At 40.3% G+C, this 26,572-nt stretch overlaps 1 protein-coding gene and 1 pseudogene across 1 annotated transcript in view; one reads left to right on the top strand and one right to left on the bottom strand.

Moving 5' to 3' along the window:
* The window catches only part of ATRN (attractin), a 122,843-nt gene extending 121,228 nt beyond the window's left edge, over window positions 1-1,615 (bottom strand). Inside the window, exon 1 of the mRNA XM_027766461.1 lies at window positions 1,535-1,615. The gene's annotated coding sequence lies outside the window, so the exon portion shown is untranslated. The remainder of the gene's footprint in view (window positions 1-1,534) is intronic.
* An 8,027-nt stretch (window positions 1,616-9,642) lies between these two features.
* The window catches only part of LOC114005215 (transcription initiation factor IIA subunit 2 pseudogene), a 43,488-nt pseudogene continuing 26,558 nt past the window's right edge, over window positions 9,643-26,572 (top strand).

The following is a 26,572-nucleotide window of genomic DNA, read 5'->3' as shown; positions in this document are numbered from 1 at the left end:
AGATTAACAATACCTGGTAATAAAATAGGACAATCACAACAATATGCTGTAATGAAAGCTAGGTGAATGTGGACCCTCTCACTCTCAAAATACACTGTATCACAGGTAAGTGAAACCATGGAAAGCAAAACCACTATATATAATAAAATATATCAACATTTGTAAAATCTGCATAATTCAGTGAACCAATATTTTCCAAATGATCTATATATCATGCTGCAAAATCATGAATGGGCAAAGATCTATTCGAAATGCAAGAGAGTCAATGGATTCCCAAAGTTCATTAACACCTTAAGATTCACAATGCAGTTTACTTTTAGGAAGTTACTACTTGTCAAGTTTTGGTCTAATATCAAAGAAGACAATTCATCAACATTTAAAAGTACTATTAAAATTACCTCCCTTTTCCTACTTCATATTTAAAAGAGGTCTAATTTTCTAGACATACTTCAGCTACAATAATATACTGTAATAAAAATGTATGTAGAAGATAGGATACTCTCTTTTCTACTAACCTAAATACTGAGAATACAAAAATATAAAAATATACAAAAATATAAAACAATGCCACTGTTCTCATTTTTTTTTCCAGTTTTTTTTTTTCCCCCCCCAGGGCACATATGCTTGCTAGAAAGAGGAAAGGTGAGAATTTGCAATCCCTTCTCCATTTTCCTCTCAGGATTTTGGGCATACAAGCACACGCACCCAGAATGTTTTTCAAGCTGCCAAGTCCAGGACTCAAACAATGAAGTAGGCCACATGGGATCCAGCTGCCATCACTATGCCATCAGCTGGCCCTCGCAATATTTTTTTGAATATAGGGGCTCTTTTCCATAAATATTGAATATGTCACTCATGCTAATATGTAGTGAGCTTACTATTGCTGCTTTTAAATGAATTGACAAATTATAGTCCTTAATCTTAATTTCTAACACAGTAAACACAGATAGATATAACCCACATCAACAAGTTATTTGGGATCTTCAAAGTTTAAGAGTGTAAAGAGGTCCTAAAATAAAAAAAAAAAAAGTTTAAGAAACACTGCAGTAAAGAAAAGTCGAAAAGGAACGAAATAAATGTAAGGACACAGAGGTCCACAAAAGGAGCTGTTTTGGTAATAACTGTGATCTCCCTGTTCACAATAAAAATAGGTACTTAGAAAAATGAGCCAGTATTATAATTTGCTAATGCTTTAAGTAAACCATTAAAAATACTTACCAAAAAAAAAACTTAACAATTTTTTAACTATTAGTTGAAAATACACAAATTTCTAGTATATAAAATTCATCTAGTATATAAATTTTTATTCGATTTAACGCAAAAATTTTTCACAAAAAAGGTGAAAAATTAGCAATGAAGATTAAGAAAAAAATTTTTAATCAAATTTACTTGTCAAAAAGTAAATAAAAAGGTTTTTTTAAAAATCCTTTAAGCTACAGATTGCTCATTTTACTTATAGGAAAATAATGCCACACTAAGCTCTATCCAAAAAAAAAGGAAAAGAAAAAAAATTAAGTTAGCCATTACTACTTACTGTCCTTCAATGAGCCATGTGCACTTCGTTTTATATTTATAATTTCCAGGTCCATCTGTTACAAACCCAGAAGATCCAGTTAGTCTGTAATTTAAATTGAAAAACAAAAAAAGTTACATGTTAATGTCTTTCTTAATATAATACAAATAAAACATAGTGGGTACATTAACGCACATTATAACCAATAGAAAATGACTGGAGAGTTTTATATTCAGATTGTACAAATTTGGATAAAACAAATAACTTGCTACATACTCACAAAAGAGGAGACACGATTATTAAAACCAATAGGGATGAACAAAAACATACCTCAATCTTTCTAGCTGAGAAGGGAAAGTCTTATTTTGTACCATGAAAATGGTCACAAGAACTTATTTATAAAATGAGTTCATTAAATAAAAAAAGATCACATGGTTACAGTTATAAGTACATTTAAAATAGTAACACTGTGGCCAGCATGGCCATGGGCAAGCAATTAAAGCCGCAACACAAAACAGACCCATGTGGCTGTGTGGCTGCTGCTTCTGTCTCTCCCAGGAGCAGTGTATGTCAGCAACGTATAACAGGTGTGTCTTCCCACACCTGTGTCATGCCTAAAAGCTGAAACTTTTAGGTTTAACCAATCTAATAGGCATGTTTTGCCATCTCACTAATGTTCTGACTGCTATTAACTCTGCGGTTTAAGTATCTTATATGTTCCGGCCATTGGCATTTCCTCCTTTGTGAATTAAGATTCCAGATACTTTGTTCACTATGCTACCAAGTTGTTTTTTCAAATTAATGTTTAATTACTGTCTCTCTTTTTTTTTTTTTTACTTGCCAGAGGGCATGTGCACTTGTAGGGTCGATGGAGGAGGTGTGAATTGAGAAAGCACCTCCCCTTAAGGAACGATCACACCACAATTCTATTTCTCCCTCCTTTCAGGATTCTAGGCACACAAGCATATGCACACACCATCTTTCTCAAGTCACCGGGTCTGGGACTGAAACTGCATGGTGTGTGTGTGTGTGTATACACATACACACACACACACACACACACACACATATATATATATATGTATATGTATACACACACACACACACACATATACATGTTTTGTGTTTTTTTTGGCCAGAGGGTGTGTGTATTATACCCTACAAGTTCCTTGACTTCCAAGATCATCTCTCCCTCTCCCATAGGTACCTGATATAAATGCTCTCTTATTCCTCAACATCCATTCCACCCTTCAAATGTTAGTCTGAGCCAACATGTTTTACCATGCCCCCTGCCAATGACTATTAACTAATGAGAAATGTATATGAGTTAAGATCAGATTTTCTAACGATAATTCTATTCAGTTTCATTTATTATGTTTTAGTTTGATCAGAGAGAGAGAAAGTGAGAAGGCAAGCCACTAGGTCCGGGACTCAAACTGAGGTCAGCCATGTGAGAGTCTAGTACCTCAACCACCACGCCATTTGCTGGTCCCAAGATTAGGTTACTTTGTAATACATATTATTGGAAGAGAATATGTGAATTCATTTGAAAGAGAGAGAGAGAAAGCCCACCCCAGTCAATGGGGGCATGATGCAACCCTTCTCCATTCCTCAATCCCATCAGGACTTTGGACACACAGACACATGGGCCTGGCAAGTTTTTCAAGCTATCAGGGCCAAGATTTGAACTATAGTTGGCCATATGAAATCCATTTCCCTTAAACACTGAACTAGAGGACTGGCCCCAAGATTAGGTTCTAATACAACTGACAGCAAAATCTAAATAATAATGCCTTAACCAAGATACAAAATTCAAAGGCAGGGGCTGGTCAGTGGCATAGAGGTAATGCAATGCTCTGTAAGGCAGACCCACATGAGAAGGTTACCAGTGAGCATTCAGAGACCTCTCTGAGGATATCAGGCACATGTGGTAGAAGCTGGGGACAGACTGTGGCATCCAGGCCCTGTTGGGGATTCTGTCTGTCTTTCCCTCACGCACACATGCACTTGCTCTCATGAATAAAATAAACCTTTTTAAAAATGGCTTCTACCTCATAATCCAAGATGATTCCTCAAACTCCAGCTAAAATCTACATTCTAACAAACAGGAAGGAGGAAAAGAAAACAAGGAGCACACTCCCGCCAAGTCAGACATGACAACTTACACCCCATTAGACAAAGTTACTGACTTGAATACATGTAGAAGGAGGACAAGAAATAGTCATTATCCCAGATGAACCATATAGACCAGGAAAAATTACCAGAGAAGTGACAAATGTTAAGAAGGATAATTATTCATCTTTGCACAGCATATACCCTAATACTAAGAATCAAGGGAACTTTTGGAAAATAATTTTCTTATTCTTAAGAAATAAGTGTATAGGGACCAGCAGTTAGCGTAATGGCTATGTTGCTGGACTCCCACGTAGTCGACCGCGGTTCGAGTCCCGGACCCGGTGGCTTAAACTCACGCCAGGTTCATGTGCGTGCGTGCCCAAGATCCTGAGAGGAGAATGGAGGAGAAGGGATTGCGGCGTGGCCATCCCCTCTGGGGGGGGATTTCTCGCTTTCTATCTTTCTGTTTCTCTCTGACTGTGGTGATGGTACACGCCCTATAGCAAAAACCTCTCCAAAAAAAGAAAAAAAAAAAAAAAAGAAAGAAAGAAGTGTATAATTGGGACCAGTGGATGGCATAATAGTTACAACTCAGACTCCCACATAGTCGACCGTGGTTTGAGTCCTGGACTGGGTGACTTAAAACTCACACCAGCATGTGCACATGAGTGCCCAGAGTCCCAAGAAGAGAATGGAGGAGAGGAGATTGTGGCATGGCCATCTCCCCTGGGGGTGATTTCTTGCTTTCTGTCTCTCTTTTTCTTTCTGGTGAGTGCACATTTTCTATAGCAAAAATCTCTCTTTAAAAAAGAACACATATAGGGACCAGCAGTTAGCATAATGGCTATGTCACTGGAATCCCACGTGGTACACTGCAGTTCGCATCCTGGACCCAGTGGCTTAAAACTCACGCCAGGCACGTGTGCGTGCGTGCCCAAGATCTCAAGAGGAGAACGGAGGAGAAGGGATTGCGGCGTGTCCATCCCCCCTGGGGGGTGATTTCTCACTTTCTGTCTCTCTGTCTGTCTCTGTCTGTCTGGCGAGCGCACGCGCCCTATAGCAAAAAACCTCTCCCCAAAAAAAAATTTAAAAAGAAGGCACCTGTACTAAAGCTTTAATTTCTTCCTGTACCCAATGCTGCTTCTGTAACAACTTACTACAACACCTTCCTATAACACCTTACTCTCACAAATGTTCTAACCAACTTGTACTCCAAACCACCTCAGCAAATGCTTCCCAAAAAAACAACCTAAGAAAGACATCCAAAAGGAGACTATCCTGGGGCCAGCAGGTAGCACAGTGGTTAAGGTGCTGGATTCCCACATGGCTGACCACAGTTAAGAGTCCCAGATACAATAGCTTGAAAAGCACATGGGTCACATGTGCATGTGCCCAAATTCCAAGAGGAAAAGGGAGGACCAGGGACTGCGGGGTGGCCATCCTCCGAGGAGTGATTTCTCTCTCTCTTTCTCTCTCTCTCTCTCTCAGGCTAGTGTACATGCTCAAAGGCCAAAACCAAAAGGAGACTATCCTTCTCTGGATTTGCTATGGCTGAGATTTACAGCTAGAAATACTGTAGCCATCATGTTACAAGCCTGAACACAAGGATGACACAAAACCAACACCAAAGATGCTCAATCAAATGAAAGCAAAGGTCCCTGAAGAGCAATAGCACCCACCAACGGGAACTACTCTCAACTTTAGACTCCTGGTTTTATGGGTAAATAAATTTCACATTGGTTATTGTTTGTCTGTTTATTTAAGTTTTTTGCCATAGAGCATGTATACTGGTGGGGGATGGGGTGGGGTGGGGGTCAAGGGGAAGGAGAAACAGTAAAAGGGAAAGTGAGAAATCACCCCCCCAGGGGGGATGGGAGGGAGATGGTCACACCTCAGCCTCAATCCCTTCTCCTCCTAGGATTTTGGGCACATACACACACACACACACCAGGCGTGAGTCCTAAGCCACTGGATCCGGAACTCAAACTGCAGTTGGCCACATGGGAGTCAAGCACTTTAACCACTACACCACCTGCTGGCCCCAGCCCACTAGTTACTATTTTACTGGTGTGTGTGTGTGTGTGTGTGTGTGTGTGTGTGTGTGTTTCCTTGATTTGTCTTAAACTCTGCTAACTCAAAAAGTTCCATGGCTCTCTAGTACGCTTATTTTGCTTCTAAAGAGTTTCCATGGATTTCACATGAACAGATCCCAGTTTGCAAATGAGCATCACTTTTAGAAAAGAAATAGGCCATTTTTATTTTAAATGCTTACTTAATACCTTTAAACATATACACTTACATAACTTCACAGATAATGCACAGCTATGATCACATAGGCTTTTCTGTTGTTAGCATTCTAATCTACTTCCTTCCTCAATTATTCCCACCCACCTCCAACCAAGATAAACATTTAACCACCTAGCATGCATTCTTAACCATTTTTCTTCCTAAATTTTAGATATAGGCATGGTTCTCTTTAATCATGTTTGCTTTTTTTTTTTTTTTTGGTTACATGAATTATTTTACAATTTTTTCAGCTTTTCTATCTTGTTTTGCCAGAGGGCCCATGTGCTTGCCAGAGACAGAGGGAGAGAGGGAGAAAGCACACCCCCAAAGCGACATGGTCACACTGCAATCCCTTCTCCTCTATTTCTCCATCCTGTTGGGATTTGAGGCACACACACACATCTGCCCAGCATGTTTCTCAAGCAGGACCTGAACCACAGTCAGTCATGTGAGATCCAGTTCCCTTAACCACCAGGCCTTGGGCTGGTGCTGCATCTTTTCTTACTTAATTAAATACTGTGGGAATCTCTCCAACTAATAAAGCTTAGTCTAATTCATACTGTATCATGTAACAAGATATTCCACCTACGGAGATACCACATTTCCTGCCTTTCTCTTACTAACACTCATCTTATTTTCAGTTAGTTGGTAATACGCACATTGCTGCAATAAATATCCCTACACATAGCATGGCCTCACTTACTTATGCTTTTACTTCTAAGAATAGAATCTTAGGAGGAGGATTACTGGGCCAAAAGGAATATGAATTTTAATTGTTAACCAAGTTGCTAAATTATTTTCCAAAAGCTGTAACAATTTGCATTTGCACCAGCAATGTATGAGAATATGCTATTCTCCACATCCACTCTGTATTAAGTGTTCTTGTTTCTTTCCTATTTTGCCAGCTTTTCATTTGAAATTCCCTGTGTTCTGGTGAATGGCCAAGAGGTCACTACTGATAGTTTAGAGAGATTTGAAAGGAAAAAGCCAAGAAAACTAACCTAAAATTTCAGGTTGAGTTTTACAGTATCACACATGATCTAAGTATAGAATAAAGAAATCTAGTTCACCAACAGTCACACAAAGGCATCAGGTTGAAACATAACAGAATTTCAACAATGCCAGAAATATGAAGACTAAACTCCTCATCACTACCAATTTCCAAATTCAAGAATATTGAGCGTAATTCTGCAGTGGAAATAAATACAGAGAGAATAGGGAATCCCTCAAGACAAGTCAGGTTGCAAAAATGCCATGTTGTAACTATTTCTTGCTAATTTACTGGTATATTACCAGACAATGTAGTCTTAAAAATCTTAACTTTCTGGGGACAGCAGGTGGCATGGTGGTTAAGGTGCTGGACTCTCCCACAAGGCCGACCATGGTTCAAGTCCTAAACCTGGTGGCTTGCTTTCTCACTTTCCCTTTCTTTCTGGTCAAATTAAAATAAATGAATGAATAAATAAAATGAAATAAATTGTTTTAAAAACTCAACCTTCTTATCTGTTAACATACTATGTATAATCAAGTACCTTGGACTTTAACCAAAGTTCCTAAAACATAGGGGGGAAAATCTTATTATAGGAATTTTAAACACTATTTCTATATATAACACATAATTAAGTTCATTAAATGCATGATTCAATTCCTTTATGTTAGTTTTTTATTTTTTAGGCTTTTGGGTTTTTGCGATAGGGCAGAACACTGACCAGAGATAGAAAGTGAGAGAGAAAGAGTGAGAACCCTCCCACCCCCTCAGAGGAGATGGTCACGATAGGGCAAAACACTGACCAGAGATAGAAAGTGAGAGAGAAAGAGTGAGAACCCTCCCACCCCCTCAGAGGAGATGGTCACGATGCAATTTCTTCTCTTTCAGTCTCCTCTCAGGATTTTGGGTACACATACGCACACACCCAGAGTGATTTTCAAGTTGCCAGGTCCAGGACTCGAACCATAAAGTTGGCCCAGGTGGGATTAAACACTATGTCACCTGCTAGGCCTGTATTTTCTCTTATACACAGGGAGAGTCTTCAAAGAGTTCATGAATATGTGCATTATTCAAAATCTTGGACCAGCGGATGGCATAATGGTTATGTTGCTTGACTCTCATGTAGTTGACCACGATTCAAGTCCTGAACCTGGTGGCTTGAAACTCACAACGGTCTATGTGTGCATATCCAAAATCCCAAGAGGAGAATGGAGAAGGGACTGTAGTGTGGCCATCCCCCCTGGGGTTAATTTCTCACTTTCTGTCTGTCTCTCCAGCAAGCACATACACCCTATAGCAAAAATCTATCTCTAAAAGAAAAAAAAAAAAAAACATATATGAATTTCAAAAACTTTTTACACCAAAGTAAACTCATAGTAACTTGTCACAACATGTCTGAACAGGACCTAGTTAGAGGTACCAAGAAGGAAGACATCAGTTCGAAAAAGCCCCTATCAGAGCAACATGAATTCTGCTACAATGGAAAACAAGAACAAATGTCAAATTTATGGTGAAGCTTAGATGGAAGAATGGTGAAATCAGTGATGCTTTATGAAAAGTTTATGGGGACAATGCCTCAAAGAAAGCAGCAGTTTACAAACAGTTAACTCAGTTTAAGAAAGGACAGGTCAATGTTGAAGATGACAACTCAGAAGCAGGCCATCCACATTAATTTGAAAGGAAAAAGTTAATCTTGTCAGTGCCCTAATTGAAGAGGGCCAGCAATGAATAGCCGAAACAACAATCAGCCCCACAGACATTTCAACTGGCTCAGCTTACACAATTCTGACTGAAAAATTTAAGTTGGGCAAATTTTCTACTCAATTGGTGCTAAAACTATTGTGCCCAGATCAGTCACAGAAAAGAGCAGAGAGTTCAATGGAAATTTTCAACAAGTGGCGACAAAATCCTTAACTATTTCTTCAAAAGAACTACAACAGAGGGCCAGCTCTGCAGTCTAGTAGTTAAGGGAGCTGGATCTCACATGGCCAATCACAGTTCAAATCCCAGCTCTACCAACTTGAAAAACACTGGGCATGTGTGTATGCATGCCCCAAGTCTCAACAAGATAAAGGAATGGAGGAGAAAAAATTGCAACATGAACACGCCTGACTGGGGAGGTGCTTTCTCCTTCTCCTCGTCTTTCTGGGGAGCACATGTACTCACTGGCATAAAAAAAGTGGGAAGTGGGGGTTGAGAGGCCAGCAGATGGTGTAGCAGTTACATCGCTGGACTCCCACATGGCCAACTGCAGTTAAAGTACCAAATCTGATGGCTTGAAAATCATGCTGGGTATACGTGCATGCATTCTCAAGATCCCAGGAGAATGGAGGAGAGGGGATTGCGATGTGGTCATCACCCCTGGGGAGTGATTTATCACTTTCCCTCTCACTGTCTGTGTCCTCCCACCAAGCGCCCATGCCCTACGGCAAAAACCTCTTAAAAAGTAATCATAACAGGAGATAACACATGACCTTATCACTTAGATCCTGAAGAAAAAGTACAATCAAAGCAATGGCTACCACGAGATGGAAGTGACCGGTCAGAGCAAAAGTCGACCAGTCAAGAACAAAGGTTATAGCAACAGTGTTTTGGGACGCTCAAGGCATACTGTTTGTTGACTTTCTGGCAGGCCACATCATGGTAACATCTGCTAATTAGGAGAGTATTTTGAGAAAGTTAGCTAAAAGGCTTAGCCAGAAAACTGCCTGGGAAAGCATCACCTGATTCTTCCTGCACCATGACAACGTGCCGGCTCATTCCTCTCATCAAGCAAAGGCTATTCTGTGAGCTTCAAGGGGAAATCATAAGCCATCCACCTTACAGTCCTCATTTAGCTCCTTCTGACTTTTCTTTTCCTAATCATAAAACAGTTTTAGGTCGAGTAAAAGGTATGGAAGTTAAGGCACTGGATCTCACATGGCTAGATGTGCCATTTTAGTGTTAGACTCAGCGTCTGATGTGTGTGTATCTGCCCAAAATCCCAAGGACAACAGAAGAAAAAGGACTGCAGCATGCGCATCCCCCCCCGGGGGGGGGGAAGATGATGGATTTCTCTCTGTCTTTCTCCCTCTCTCTGGAGAACGCATGTGCCCTACAGTAAAAACAAAAAATAAAATAAAGGGCACCCATTTTTCTTCAGTTAATGTTAAAAAAAAGATTGCACTAACATGGTTAAATTCCCAGAATGTTCAGTTCATCAAGGATGGACTAAATGACTACTATCACCACTTACAAATGTCATGACCTTCATGGAGTTTATGTTGAACAATAAACTTTTTTTAAGAATTATTTTGTTTAACTTTATTTATTTTAATTTGACCAGAGACCAACAGAGCAAGAAAGAGAAAGGGAAAGTGAGAAAGCAAGTCACCAGGTCCAGGACTTGAACCACAGTTTGCCATGTGGGAATCCACTGCCCTTTACCCACCATGCCACCTGCCATCCCCGAACAATAAGCTTTGTATATATATATATTTTTTTTTTTTTTTTTGAGAGAGAGAGAGATTTTTGCATAGGGAGCATATACTTGCTGGAGAGACAAAAAGACAGAAAGCAAGAAACCACTCCCCCAAGGAGATGGACCTGCCGCAATCCTTTCTCTTCCATTCTCCAGTTGGGATTTTGAGCATCCATGTACACATGCCCAGTATGAGTTTTAAGCTCCCAGGTCTGGGACTTGAACCGTGATCAACTATGTAGGAGTCCAACAACGTAACCATTACGCCATCTGCTAGTCCCAAGTGTGAGGTTTTTTTTTTTTTCTTTTTTTGGAGAGGTTTTTGCTATAGGGCACAATAAGTGTTGATTTTTGTTATTGTTTTCATCTGCCTTAGGTCTTAATCCAATTCTTTTTCATCTTTTATTTTTTGAGATAAAGATTTTTTGGCATAGTGCGTGCGCTCACTGGAAAGACAGAGACAGAAAGAGAGAAATCATCCCTGAGAGGATAACCACACTGCAATCCCTTCTCTTCTCAGGACTTTGGGCGTGCACGCACATGAACCCAGTATGCGTTTCAAGCCACCAATTTCAGGACTCAAACTGTGATCAGTCATGTGGAATTTGGCTCCATTAACTGTTAAACTACAAGGTCAGCCCAGTTTTCTTTCTTTTCCTTTTTGTTTTTTTGTTTGCGTTTTTTGCTTTGTTTTGTTTTGTTATGGGGCACATGTGCTTGCTGGAGAGATAGAGAGACAGAAGGCGAGAAATCACCTGCCCCCCCCCGGGGGGAAATGGCCACAATGCAACCCCTTCTCCTCTAGGGATTATGGGCACACATGCATAATCCTGGCATGAGTTTCAAGCCTTCAGTCTGGGACTCAAACCATAGCTGGCCACATGGAAATCTAGCATCTTAGCCACTATGCCATCTGCTGGCCCTCCCAATTTTTCTTTTTTTTTTTTTTATCAAGTTTTTAAGCTTATTTCTCCTAAACAGGACCTAGTTAGGGTTTCTTAATCTAATCTGACAGTGTTTTATGACACAATATACTATTTGCATTTAGTAAAGGACTACTATGCTATTTGACTCCTTCCAATCAAAACTTTTTTTGAGAGAGAGATTTTTTGCTATAGGGCACGTGCGCTCACCGGAAAGAGACAGAGAGACAGAAAGTGAGAAATCAGGTAAAGTGTTTAGCATGCTTTTGCTTTATCACATTTCAAGATATATATATATTTTTAAACAAAATGAATGTTTGTGGCAACTCTGTGTTGAGCAACTATATCAGTGCCTTTTTTTTTTTTCCAACAGTATGTGCTAGCTTCATGTCCCTGTATTTTTGGAAATTCTCACAATTTGTCAAACTTTTTCTTTTTTTCTTTCTTTTTTTTTTTTTTTTGGAGAGGTTTTTGCTATAGGGAGCATGCGCTCACCAGAAAGACAGAGAGACAAAAAGCAAGAAATCACCCCCCAGGGGGACGGCCATGCCGCAATCCCTTCTCTTCCATTCTCCTGTCAGGATCTTGGGCAAGCACGCACATGCACCCAGCATGAGCTTAAGCCACCGGGTCAAGGACTTAAACCGCAATCAACTACATAGTAGTCTAGCAACATAGCCATTACGCCAACTGCTGGTCCCACAATCAAACTTTTAAACAACCTTAATGAGCACTAATTTACATACAAAGCACATCCACCTTAAGTGCATAATCTGATGTTTTGACAAATGCATACACAGGTGTAAGCCTCTCTAGACAGGATACAAAACAAATTTCCTCAAATTTCCCTCATATCCTTTTTTTTTTTTTCCTCATACCCTTTTAACAAGTAATTCCTCCCAACATCTGCCTCAAAATAGCTGATTCTATTTCTACAAGCCAGTTTTCTAGAACTTGATTTAATGGAACCACAGAGATTTTTTTTTTTTTGGTCTTGGTTCTCTTGATTGGAATGTTTCTGAGTATTTTAGGTAGAAACAGCTTATTCCTTTACATTACTGAGTAGTATTCCACTGGATGAATATATTGTAACTTGATCCATTTTCACATCTATGAATACTTGGATTATGTAGTCCTAGGCTTTTATGAATAAAACTTAAGACACTATGTACAAATTTTTGTGTAGTTATGTACACGGATTTCTCTCGGATAGATACACAAAGTGAAATCACTGGGTCAAAGTACAGGTGTATATCTAAATTTATAAGAAATTGCCAAAGTATTTCCTAAGTGCTTATAACATTTTTTTTGAGAGAGATTTTTGCTAAAGTGCACGTGCACTCATTGAAGAGAGAAAGAAAGTGAAAAATCATCCCCCAGGAGGGATGGCTACATCATAATCCCTTCTCCTCCACTTTCCCCTTGGGATTTTGGGCATGCATGCACACATGATTTTCAAGTCGCTGGGTCTGGGACTGGAACCGTGGCTGGCTATGTGAGAGTTCAGTGCCACAACCACTATGCCACCTGCTGGCCCCATGGTTATAACATCTTATACCCCATATGAGAATTCTACTTCATATCAATGGTCACACATGACATACACAGACTGTTCATTAGTCATTCTAGTGTGCATTGGGGTATCTCATTATGAATAAAACGTGGGCTTCCCTGACAAGGAAGGTGTTTATTGATTTTCTCTATATATTACTTTGTGACATGGTCTTATTTTTTGCCCATTTTGCATTTTTTTCTTTTAGAATTATTCGTTTAATTTAATGTATTATTATTCCTCAATTAGACCAGAGAGTGGAAGAGAGAGAGAAAAAAATCACACCTCCAGGTCTGGGACTCAACCACAGTCAGTCATGTGGGAGTCCAGTGCCCCAAACACCATGTCTCCTGACAGGCCCTTGCTTTTATTATCAAGTTATGAGAATTCTTCATAAAGTTTGGATTCAAGTCCTTTAACAGACATGTTTTATGAATATCTTCTGCTAGGGTATGACTTATCTTTCTGTTTCCTACATTTTTTTTTGAGAGATTTTTGCTATAGGGCGCGTGCGCTCACCAGGAAGACAGAGAGAGATAGAGTGACAGAAAGCAAGAAATCACCCCCCAGGGGGGATGGCCACGCCGCAATCTCTTCTCCTCCATCCTCCTCTCAGGATCTTGGTTCCACATGTAAACATGCCCGGCGTGCGTTTAAGCCACTGGGTCTGGGACTCAAACTGTGGTCAACTACATAGGAATCCAGCGACCTAGCCATTATGCTAACTGCTGGTCCTTCCTAAAATATTTTTTGAAGAGAAAGTTTTGATTTTGATAAAGCCCAAGTTTCCCATTTTTTCATTTTAGGGTTAATGCTGAGATTTTAAAAGAAAAAAAAAATCAAGAGCCCAGCTGCAGCAGTGTAGGCAGTCCGGAAGGGCAGGATCAGCAGATGGCATTATGGTTATGTTGCTGGACTCCCATATGGCTGGACTCCCAAACAGTCGACCATGGTCTGGGTTCAGGACCGGCAGCTTGAAATTCACAGTGGGCACACGTGCGTGCATGCCCAAAATCCCATCAGGAGAATGGAGAAGGGACTGCAGCAAGTCTATCCCCCCGAGGGGTTATTTCTCGTTTTCAATCTTTGTCTGTTTCTCTGGCAAGCGCATGTGCCCTATAGCAAAATCTCTCTATAAAATAGTAGGGAGGGGCACTACTACACAATGTTGGAGAAGACTTTGGTTTCTTGACCAGGGTCTACCTTGACAGGCAGGGCACACCTGTGATCCTACCTGGGTACAGAGCTGAGGTGAGGACTGTAGTGTGAAGACCCCACTAAGGGTCTGTGCTTCCCTCTCTCTCACTTTCTGAATCTCACGAGTGGGGGTGAGGAGTGGGGGAAGGAATCTTCGTCTATGCCAAGGTTGAAAAGATTCTCTCCCATGTTTTCTTCTATAAGTCGTAAAGCTTTGGCTTTGATGTTCAGGTCCTTAGTTCGGTTTGAGTTAACATGATTCACTTACTTCCCATATGAATATCCAGGTATTCTAGCATCACTTGTTGAAAACTATCCTTCCCTCATTGAGTGTCCACATTGTTAAAAAAACAAAAATCAACTGACCATGAGTGTGTGGCTCTATATCTGAATTCTGAATTAGTTACTGTCAGTTTATATGAGAGGGTCTTCGAAACATTCATAGAAAATGTATGTTATAAAAATATTGTATACAGATTTCAACATTTTTTAGTGCCAAAATAAATTCATAGAGGCCCAATGGTGGCACAGAAGTAAAACATGATGCTCTGCAAGACAACCCCACATGAGAAGGCTCCCAGTTCTAGCAGAGACTTTCCTGAGTACACTGGGCATGCCATGTCCCCATGAGTCAAGGCTGGTTGAAGGCTGGGGGTAGAATGTGGCATCCAGACCATGTTGGGGATCCGAATCTCTCTCTCTTTCTATTTGCCTCACTCATTAAAAAAATAAACTGTTACAAAGAAAGAAGTGTATAGTAATTAAATGGTACGATATTCTCTCATGTCAATTGAGGCAAATGTTTTCAAATCTTTTTGTTCTATGAATTTCTGAGAGTATTCAAATTACTCTGTCATCAACAATGAATGTTAAAGAGTAGAAGGAAATTCTGATAAGCAGCAGGATATATATTCTTAAAATGTCTCCCCACAAATTGCTTACTGGTTGCAAAAAGGGAAAAAGAAACTAATTATATAGTTGAAAAACAGGACAGTAATTATAAAGTAGATAAACAAAAGAACACAATCAACATTAAAAATATGGGACACATAGGCATCATGTTCCCCCAAATACAATACCCTGAGAAGAATAACCCCCAAATCTAAGCAGTTATTTTGGCCAAGGACATTATATCTTAAATCTAATGATGAGAAAAAAGAACTGGATTAAAGGGGGGCAGGGAGATGCATTGATGAAAGGATGTTAATATCATTCAAAAAAAATAAAAATCAAGAAAAAGAAGAAAGAAATGCAGTAGAAATGTTCTAGATCTGAAACTGGCACACTAGAGTCATCAGGTCAATTCAGGCCTGCCACCTGTTTAGTAAATGAAGCTTTACTGGAACACAGTCATGACCTTTCACCTATTTACCATCAAGCTTTACCTTCCACTACAACAGAAGTATGTAGCTGCAGCAGAGACCTAAGATACAGACAAAGTCAAATATATTTACTATCTGGCCCTTTGCAGGAAAAGTGTGATGAAACCTGTTCTAGATTAAACTGAGTTTAAAAAGAAAAAAAGCATGACAGTTAGATGTAATACATAACCATCGACTAGACCCTATGCTGAGGGGGAGGGAGGAATTATACAGAGGGTATTTCAGGACTATTGAAAAAATGGAGTATAAACTGTAGATTAAAGTATATAATGGAGGCCCACAGGTGGGGTAATGCTTAAGGACTCCCACTTGGCTGAACTGGCTTGAAACTCGGACCTACACAAGTGCGTGCAGGCCCAAAATCCAGAGAGGAGACTAGAGGAGAAGGGAATGCAGCATGGTCCTCCCCACAGGGGTGATTTCTCACTTTCTCTCTGTCTCTCTGGAGAGGGCATACACCCTATAGCAAAAATCTCTCTTTAAAAAAAAAAAAAAAAAAGTACTATTAATGTTAAATTCACTGGGAATGAGCAGTTGGCATAATGGCTATGTCGCTGGACTCTCATGGAGTCGACCATGGTTCGAGTCCCGGACCTGGTGGCTTAAACTCACGCCAGGCACGTGTGCATGCATGCCCAAGATCCCAAGAGGAGAATGGAGGAGAAGGGACTGCAGCGTGGCCATTCCCCCTGGGGGGTTACTTCTCGCTTTCTCTCTGTTTCTCTCTGTCTTCCTGGTGAGTACAAGCACTCTATAGCAAAAACCTCTCGAAACAAAATAAATAATGTTAAATTCACTGAAGATTAAAAACTATGTCTTAAGTCTCTTAAGACTATCAAAATCCAGAGGACCAGCAGTTGGCATAATGACGATGTTGCTGGACTCCCATATAGTCCACCACGGTTCGAGTCCCAGACCTGGTGGCTTAAACTCACGCCGGGCGGATGTGCGTGCATGCTCAGGATCCCAAGAAGAGAATGGAGAAGGGATTGTGGCATGGCCATCCCCCCTGGGGGGTGATTTCTCGCTTTCTGTCTCTCTGTCTCTGTCTTTCTGACAAGTGCATTCGTCATATAGCAAAAATCTCTCTCAAAAAAAAAAAAAAAAAAGACTATCGAAATCTTTACAAAATGTATAGTATCCCAGGTTAGGGGGTCACAATACATATACAACTTACTTTCTAATGGCTTAAGGGAACAACGATGTTTGTGTGTGTAAGTGTGTGTGTGTGCGTGTGTGTGTGTGTGTCGGTGATGTATCTTTGTGAGGATGGAGAGAAAATGATAAAAACTGAAATGTTAATAACAGATGAATCTGGGTAGAATATACAGGATGCAGGTAACCTTCGTCTTTGCACTTTCTTCTAAGTTTAGAATTATTTATAAGTAAGAAATTTGTTAAAATTTACCTCTGACAACCTTCACTTCATAAAGCTTGAGGTGATGTTATTAGGTATACAGACATCTAGAATCATTCTGTCTTCTATCTGACCCACCTTTCTTTTATTTTACTTTTTTTTAGGTTTTTGCCATAGGGCACGTGTGCTTGTCGGAGAGAAGAGAGAGAGAAAATGAAAATCACTCCCTAGGGAGGATGGGCACACCACAATCCCTTCTCCATTCTACTCTCAGAATTTTGGGCATGCACACACATACATGCCCCATGTGTTTCAAGCCACCAGGCCCAGGACTCAAACTGTAGCCACCTGCGTGGGATTCCAACACCCTACCCACCATGTCACTGCTGGCCCCCTGAAACTCCTTTTGTCATTACGAGTTCTACACTTCACCTTTAGGAAACTTTTTTATCTTAATGTTCAGTTTGTCAGATACAGAAATAAACCAGTTATATTTCAGTTAGTGTATGATACACGTCTTGTTCCATCCTCGTACTTTCAAACTTTCTCATTATATTTCATTACAGTTTCTTTAAGTATCACAGTTCATTGGATTTTTTTTTTTTAATTCACATTGATGGGCCAGCTGGTGGCATGGTGGTTAAAGAAGCTGGATATCGGGGAGCCAGCAGTTAGCGTAATGGCTATGTCGCTGGACTCCCACGTAGTCGACCGCGGTTCGTGTCCCAGACCCAGTGGCTTAAAACTCACGCCGGGCGCGTGTGCGTGCGTGCCCAAGATCCCGAGAGGAGAATGGAGGAGAAGGGATTGCGGCGTGACCATCCCCCCTGGGGGGTGATTTCTCGCTTTCTGTCTCTATGTCTCTCTCTGTCTGTCTGGCGAGCGCACGCGCCCTACATTGAAAATCTCTCAAAAAAAAAAAAAAAGAAGCTGGATATCACATGGCCAACTGTGTGGTTCAAATCCTGAACCAGGCAGCTTAAAAAACATGCCAGGGCGGGGGGGCAAGGGGGGAGTGTCAGGTGGCATGGTGGGTGAGGTGCTAGACTTTCACATGGCAGACCACGGTTTGAGCCCAGATCTGGTGGCTTGCTTTCTCCCTTTCCCTTCCTCAGACTCTGTCTCTCTCTGGTCAAATTGAAAAATAAAAACAACAAATAAAGTTAAATAAATAAATAAATCTTAAAAAAAAATAAAGAAAAATACTAAGCCGGGGGGACCAGCATATGGTGCAATGGTTACATCACTAAACTCTCACATAGTCTACCAAAGTTCAAGTACCAGACTCAGCAACTTAAAACTCACAACAGGCACGTGTGTATGCCCAAGGTCCCAAGAGGAGAAGGAAGAAGACAGTATTGTGGTGTGTCCATTCCCCCAGTGGGTGATTTCTTGCTTTCTGTCTCTGTCTCTCCGGTGAACACATGCATCCATCCTATAGCAAAAATCTCTAAAAGAAAAAAAAAAGACACACTGGAGGTACCAGCAGGTGGTGTGGTAGTTGGAGTGCTGGAATCCCACATAGTCAACTGTGGTTCAAGTCCCAGACCTAGTATCTTGAAACTCATGCCAAGTGTATGTGCATGTATGCCCAAAATCCTGAGAGGAGAATGAGGGACAAGTGTGAGTGTCTGTGTGTGTGTGTGTGTGTGAGAGAGAGAGAGAGAGAGATTTTTGCTATAGGGCATGTGCACTCACTGGAGAAGCTGAGAGAGACAGAGAGAAAGCAAGAAACACCCCCTGGGGGGATGGCCATGCCACAATCTCTTCTCCTTCATGCCATGTTGAGATTTTGGGCATGCATGCGCACATGCCCAGCGTGAGTTTTAAGCCACCGGGTCTGGGAATCAACTATATGGGAGTCCAGTGACATAACCATTATGCCACCTGCTGGTCCCAGATTAAGTATTCTTAATATTTCATTTTTTCCTTATAAATCATTATTTTGTTATATATTTTTTAACTATTCAATGATTACCCTAGGAATTACAATTTGTATACCTGATTCATTAGAGACTAATATAAATTAGTATTAGTATCACTTACCAGGCAATTCTGGGAACTTAAACTCCATTTCTCCCACCAATCTGTACTACCTGCTTTTTGTGTTTTGGTATGTATTTTAATTTTATATTCTAAACTCCATTGTATATTGTTCTATAGAGTTAACTTTCAGTTAAGTTTATTTACATTTTATTCTTTCCACTGCTCCTTATTCCTACTAACATCACTTTATTTCCTTTTTTATCATTTTCCTTGTACTTAAAGAACTCCCATAATTACAAAGATACTGGGGGTTAACTATTATCATTCAACTGAAGATATTATTATTTCTTCATTTTGTAGTATATTTTCTTAGGGGATATAGATCTTGGATTGGGAACTAACACCCATGGCCAGCAGCCTGTTTTCATAAACAGTTTTATTGAAAGGCAGCCACGCTCACTCACTCATGATTATCTGTGGCTGCTCCCAAGCTAGACGTCAGAATAGTTGTGACAGAGACCCTGGTCCACAAATCAAAGATATTTATTTCCTTGCCTTTAAAGAAGTTTGAAAGTCCCTGATATGCAATTCTAGGTTGTTTTTTTCTTTCTTTCCAGCACTTCAGAAATGTCATTTCACTGGCTAGACCCAAAGCACAGCATAGGGAGCTGCAGCACCCATGGCCTATGACAGTTCAAATCTCAGTCCAGTGCCTTGAAAACCATGCCAGGAGTGCACGTGTGTGCATGTGTATGCCCCAAATCCTGACAGCATGGAGAAATAGAGAAAAAAGGATCGTGGTGTGACCATGCCCCATTGGGGGGATGCTTTATCTGTCTGTCTGTCTCTGTCTGTCTCTCTCGTCTCTGACAAGTACATGCACCTCCAGCAATAAAAAAAAATAATTAATAAACTTTAAAAATATCATTTAGGACCAGTCCCATGGCCTGGTGATTGAGCGAGCTGGATCCCACATGGTCAATTGTGTGGTTCAAACCCCAGACCCAGAAGCTTGAAAAACATGCCAGATGTGCATGAATGCACATGACCAAAAGCTCAACAGGACAGAGAAACGGAAGAGAAGGGATTGCACAGTAACTATGCCCCATTGAGGGCTGCATTCTCCCACCTCTCTCTGTGTCTGTCCCTTTCAGCACAAGTGCCCTCTGGAAAATAAAAAGTAAAAATGTCATTCCACTGTTTGGATTTCCATTGTTTTTATTAAGGTAGATTTCTTGCTTGTTCAAAGATAATATGTTTCAATCCACTGGCTGTTTTAAGATTTTTTATTTTTGTCTTTTGTTTTTAGCAAATATGGCTGGGTATGCATTTCTTTCCACATTTCATATTTGGCATTTGCTGTACTTCTTGAAAAATGTGCCTTAAATTATTGTGTTGTCAGAAAACTTACAATGCTTTTTTTGCACAGAAAAATATATCATGACTTTTCCAACGACCAAATACACTGTCCCCTAGGGAACATTCTAGGACATTATTTCATTAAATATTACTTTTACCCCCCCCTTTTTCTTTTTGGAATCCTAGTTGTAACTATTGGGTCAATCAGAAAAGTCATGGTGTATTATTGTTTTTCTATGCAAAAATGTGCCATGACTTTTCCAACAACCCAATATGTTCCTATATATCTCTCACATTCTTTTTGGTATTTTTACACCTGATCTTAGCCAAACAGCCAAAAAAAAAAAAATGGCATTTCTTCACTTTCCTTAAAAGAATCATTTTATTTAACTGTATTTATTTATTTATTATTTGACCAGAGAGGGACAGAGTGAAATAGAGAGAAGGGGAAAGTGAGGAAGCAAGCCACCAGGTCCAGGACTCAAACTGCAGCCATGTGGGAGTCCAGTGCCCTTAACTATCACGCCACCTGCTAGTCCCTCTTCTTGGTATTTTTCTTCCACAGTCTTTCTGCACTTCTGTCCGGCTAGTTTTTTGCCAACATATTTTAGAAGTAATTCCAATCCCCTCTTCTGTGTTGAAAGTTTGTTTGAACAGTTTTGTTTTGTTAGTGTGTGTGTGTGTTTGGACAGGTTTTCACCATGTTGCAATCTTCCTTTGTCAGCCTCCTGAGTAGCTGGAACTATGGGTACCTGCCACCATGCCCATATTTTAGGGTGGGCTGAAATCAAACATGGGCTTCTCGTGTTGACCCAGCTTGTCAAACAGCAGCATCTAACTCATACTTCAGCTGCTGAGCCTAATCTGTCATTTCAGTTTATATAGTGTCTGTTTCTGGCACTCTAAAATCTAACCTGTCTCTCTAAGCTTAAAAAAAATCAAAGTCTAATTTATGCTTTTTTATTAACTATGTTTGCCTGGTACAGCTTTATTATTCTCTTACTTTCTACCTACCCACATTATTGAACTTGAAGTAATTTTCCCTATAAGCAGCATAAAGTCGGGTCACATTTTTCATCCAATGTTCCAGTCTTATCTTTTTACTGATGTATTTAGTCCATTTACATATACGGTGATGACTGATATGTTAAGGCTTAAATTCTCATTCTTCTGTTTCTTTCTTCTTGCCTTCCTACAGTTCATTCAAAGGAGTCTACCTTCATTTACTTATGTTGTTTCTGGAGTTTATCTTTTCATGCAGTTCTTCGGTTATTACAATATACATTTATGGCTTAAAACAGTCTACTGACTGATAACAACAATTTACCACTTTGAGTTAAGTGTGGAAACTTCACTTCCACTTACATCCTTTATCTTCACTCAGGCATACCTCAGACATAATGTGACTTTGGTTGCAGATGAACACAATAAAGCAAATATCACAATAAAATAAGTCACTCCATTGTTTTGGTTCCCAGAGGCATATAAAAGTTAGGTTTGCACTGTAATGTAGTCTCTTAAGTGTGTAATAAGATTATACATAGATATATAGATAGATAGATAGATAGATAGATAGATAGATATAGATATAGATAGATAGATAGATATATCTTACACCTATATTTTAAAATACTGCATAGAGCCAACAGGTGGTGTTGGAGGTGAGGTGCTGGACCCCTACATGGCCAGCCACGGTTCGAATCCAGGATCTGGAAGGTTGCTTTCTCACTTTTTTTCTCTCTCTAGCCCCTCTCTCTCTGGTGAGCACACATGTCCTGTAGCAAATTAAATAATAATAATAATGATGATAGATTTTTAAAAATACCTTATTGCAAAGAACTGTTAACAATCACCTGAGCCTTCAGTTAGTCATAATCTTTTTGCTGATGGAGAGCCTCGCCTTGACACTAATGGCTGCTGACTGATCAGTATGGTGGCTGCTGAGGGTTGGGGTGGCTGTGGCACATTTTAAAAATAAGGTAACAATAAAGTCTGCTGAATCTTCCTTTCAGTAAAGTCTTCTCTACAGTATGTGACAATGTTTAACAACATTTTACCCACAGTAGAATTTTTTTTTTCAAATGTAGTTTACATGATAGTTTTCATCTTCAGCATCTGTACTAGGAATAGGTTCTCTCTCAAGAAACCACTTTCTTTGCTCATCCATAGGAAGCAACTCCTCATCTACTCAGATTATTCTGAGATTGCAGCAATTCAGTTACATCTTCAGGATCAACTTCTAATTTTAGTTCTCTTGCTATTTCCACCACATCTGCAATTACTTTCTCCACTGGAGAAGTGAACCCCACAAAGTTTTCAGTGATCACTGGAATCAACTTCTTCAGAAGTTATCACTGTTGCTATTTTGACCTCCCATTAGTAAAAAATATTAATAGCATTCTACAATGGTGAATTCTTTCCAAAAGGTTTTTTACTTACTTTGCCCAGACTGATGAGAGGAATCACTATGTATGGTACCTCTACCCTTACAAAATTTATTTCTTAAATAATAAGACTTTGAAGTTGAAATTACTCCTTAATCTATAAAATACAGAATGGACGCTGTTAGTTGCCACAAAAACAACATAAATCTCCTTGTACACCTCCAACAGAGTTCCTGAGTAATGAGATGCACTGTCAATTAGCAGTAATAGTAGGTCTCAACAGCAGCCTCAAAATATTCAGTAAACCATGCTATAAACAGGTGTGCCGTCATCAAGATTTGTTCCATTAAGAGGACACAGATAGAATAGACTGAGCATATTTCTAAGGGGTCCAGAGATATTCAGAATGGTCAATGAGCAATGGCTTCAAGTGAAAGTCACCAGCTGTACTAGCCCTTTAAACAACAGCGTCAACCTGTCCTCTGAAGCCAAGCAATGACTTTCCTCTCAAGCTATAAAAGTTCTAAATGGCATCTTTTCAATAGCAGACTGTTTCACCTATATTGAGAATCTGTTGTTTCACGTAGCCACCTTCAGTTATCTTAGCTAGATCTTCTGGATAATTTGCTGTATAATTACACCAGCACTTGCTGCTTCATCTTGGACCTTTATGGTATGAAGATGGCTTCTTTCCTTAAACCTCATAAATCAACCTATGCAAGCGTCCTCATCTCTCAACCTTCATAGAATTGAAGAGAAATAGAAACTTGCTCTGGATTAGATTAAGTGAATACTGTGGTTGGTTTGATCTTTTATCCAGACCATTAAAACTTCCTCCACACCAGCAAGAGGCTGTTTTGCTTTCTTAGTCATGTGTTCACTGGAGTAGCACTTTTAATTTCTTTCAAGAACTTTTCCTTTGCGTTCATAACCGAGCTGCTTTTGGCACAAGAGCTTAGCTTTCGGTCTCTCTTGGCCTTCAAGATAAGCCTAATAATTCCTACTTTTTGATTTAAATTAAAAGCCATTTGGGTTGGCTCTGGCACAGTGGTAATGTGCTGCTCTAAAGAAGCCAGATCCCACATGTCAATCGTGGTTCAAATACCCAGCCTGGTGAGCCTGAAACATGCTGGGCACATGCATAAGCACCCAAGATCCAACAGGCTAGAGGACCAGAATAAGGAATCCCAGCATGACCAGACTCTGTGGAGGGTGCTCATCTCTTCCTCTCTCTTGTTCACGTGCACACATTCTATTGTGAATGAATAATCAAGTGAGAAACAAGTGACTCTTCCTTTAATGTTAACACTTAGGGGCCACTGTAAGGTTATTAATTGGCCTAATTTCAATACTGCTGTGTCTCAGGTAGGGATGCAGTGCAAAGGGAAGAAATAAGGGAATGGCTGGTCAGTGGGGCAATGAGAACAGATATGGTTGTAATTAGGTTCACCATATTATTAAAGGTGTGACCCCAAAACAATTATGCCATGTCATTGATCACAGATCCCTAACAGATTCAAAACAATTATGCCATGTCATTGTCAGTGGGGCAATGAGAACAGATATAGTTATAATTAAGTTCACCATATTATTAAAGGTGTGACCCCAAAACAATTATGCCATGTCATTGATCACAGATCCCTAACAGATTCAAAACAATTATGCCATGTCATTGTCAGTGGGGCAATGAGAACAGATATAGTTATAATTAAGTTCACCATATTATTAAAGGTGTGACCCCAAAACAATTATGCCATGTCATTGATCACAGATCCCTAACAGATTCAAAACAATTATGCCATGTCATTGTCAGTGGGGCAATGAGAACAGATATAGTTATAATTAAGTTCACCATATTATTAAAGGTGTGACCCCAAAACAATTATGCCATGTCATTGATCACAGATCCACAACAGATATAATAATAAAGAAGTTTGACAAATTGTGGGAATTTCCAAAAATACAGGGGCATGAAGCAAGCACATATTGTTGGGAAAAAAGGCACTAATAAACTTGCTCAACACAGAGTTGCCACAAACATTCATTTTGTTTAAAAAAAAAAAAAAAGAGTATCTTGAAGTGCAATAAAGCAAAGCATGATAAACACTTCACCTGTATTTTAAGTACCATCATGTTTAGTATTAAATGATGCTATGGTTTAAACATGTCATTCAAAAAGCATGTGATGGAAACTTAGTCATCACTGTAAACAGTATTTAAGAGGTGATTAAGGTATGAGGGCTCTGCCCTCGTGTGTAAATTAATGCTGTTATTGCAGGTCTGGGTTCTTTTTAAAATATGAGTTCAGTCTCCTTCTCTCTCTGTGTACACGCTCTTTTGCCCTTCAACTTCTGCCATGGGATGACACAGCACAAAAGCCCTCACTAAAAGCTGGCCCCTCATTCCTAGACTCTAGAACTATAAGAAAAGTAATGCTTATACTATTTACAAATTACCTGGTCTCAAGTATTCTGTTATAGCAGCATATAACAAAGACAACTTTCATACTTTTAATTAAATCATCAAGTATGACTACTAAAATTCAGGTGGATGGGGCCAGCTGATTATGTAGTGGTTACATCGCTGGACTCCCACATAGCCATCCGCGGGTCAAGGCCCAGACCCAATAGCTTGAAAATCACACCACAGGTGTGTGTACATAAGTCCAAGACCCCAAGAAGAAAACAGAGGAGGTTCGCGTCCGGACCCGGTGGCTCAAAACTCACGCTGGGCGCGTGTGCGTGCATGCCCAAGATCCCGAGAGGAGAATGGAGGAGAAGGGATTGCGGCGTGACCATCCCCTCTGGGGGGTGATTTCTCGCTTTCTGTCTCTATGTCTCTCTCTGTCTGTCTGGTGAGTGCATGCGCCCTATAGAGAAAACCTCTCCAGAAAAAAGAAAACAGAGGAGAAGGGATTGAGGCCTGGCCATCCCCCCAGCCCCCCCAGCAGGTGATTTCTCACTTTACCTCTCACTGTCTCTGCCTCTCACTCTCTCGGACAAGGGCATGCACCAAAGGCAAAAAAATCCTTTTTTTTTTAGAAAGATTTTTGTCATAGGGTGTGTTCACTCACCGTAGAGAAAGAGAAACAAAGTGAGAACTCACCTCCCAGAGGAGATGACCATGCCACAATCCCTTCTCCTCCTTTCTCTTCTCAGGATTTTGACCACACATGCACACACGCCCAGCATGAGTTTCAAGCTGCCAGATCCGGGACTCAAACCCCGGTTGACTACCAGTGACATAACCATTATGCCATCTGTTTGGTACCCTGAGGCAAAAACCACTTTACAAAAAAAAAAAGAGAAAAAAAAAAAAACCTCCCATGGAGAATGGTCATGCTGCAATCCCATCTCCATTTTTCTAGCTCTTTTCTGGATTTTGGGCACTCATGCACACATGGCATTTTTCAAGCTGCCAGCTCAGAGATGAACCATGCAGTCAGTCCTGTGGGATCCAACTACTTTAATCATCAGATCACAGGTTGGCCCAAGAGAGCCCACGTTTCTGTTCTCTCTGCTGTTCCTTCTTCCTTTCTGGTGCTCCCAGATTCTTCTTTTTTTTAAAGAATTATTTTATTTAACTTTATTTTGTATGTATGTATGTATGTAGTTATTTATTTAAATTTGATTAGAGAGGGACAGAGTGAGTGAGTGAAAGAGAGAGAGGGAGGGAGGGAGGGAAAGTATAAAAGCAAACCAGGAGGACTGGGACTCAAACCGCAGTCTGCCATATGGGAATTCAGTGCCCTTAACCACCACGCCACCTGCTGGTCTCCAGATTCTTTCTTTTATCATTTGCTTTTTGTTTAAAGAACTTCCTTTAGAGACCAGCAATTAGTGTAATGGTTATGTCGCTGGACTCCCATGCAGTTGACCGCAGTTCACGTCCCAGATCCAGATCCGGTGTCTTAAAACTCACGCCGAGTTGGGAACCAGCAGTTAGCGTAATGGCTATGTTGCTGGATTCCCACGTAGTCGACCGCAGTTCGCATCCCAGACCCGGTGGCTTAAAACTCACGCCAGGCGCGTGTGCGTGCGTGCCCAAGATCCTGAGAGGAGAATGGAGGA

The sequence above is a fragment of the Tupaia chinensis genome, unplaced genomic scaffold (assembly GCF_000334495.1).
Source record: "Tupaia chinensis unplaced genomic scaffold, TupChi_1.0 Scaffold143574_1, whole genome shotgun sequence".
Taxonomy (NCBI): Eukaryota; Metazoa; Chordata; class Mammalia; order Scandentia; family Tupaiidae; genus Tupaia; species Tupaia belangeri.
Note: the sequence above shows the minus strand (reverse complement) of the source record. Positions and strands in the feature narration are given on the sequence as shown.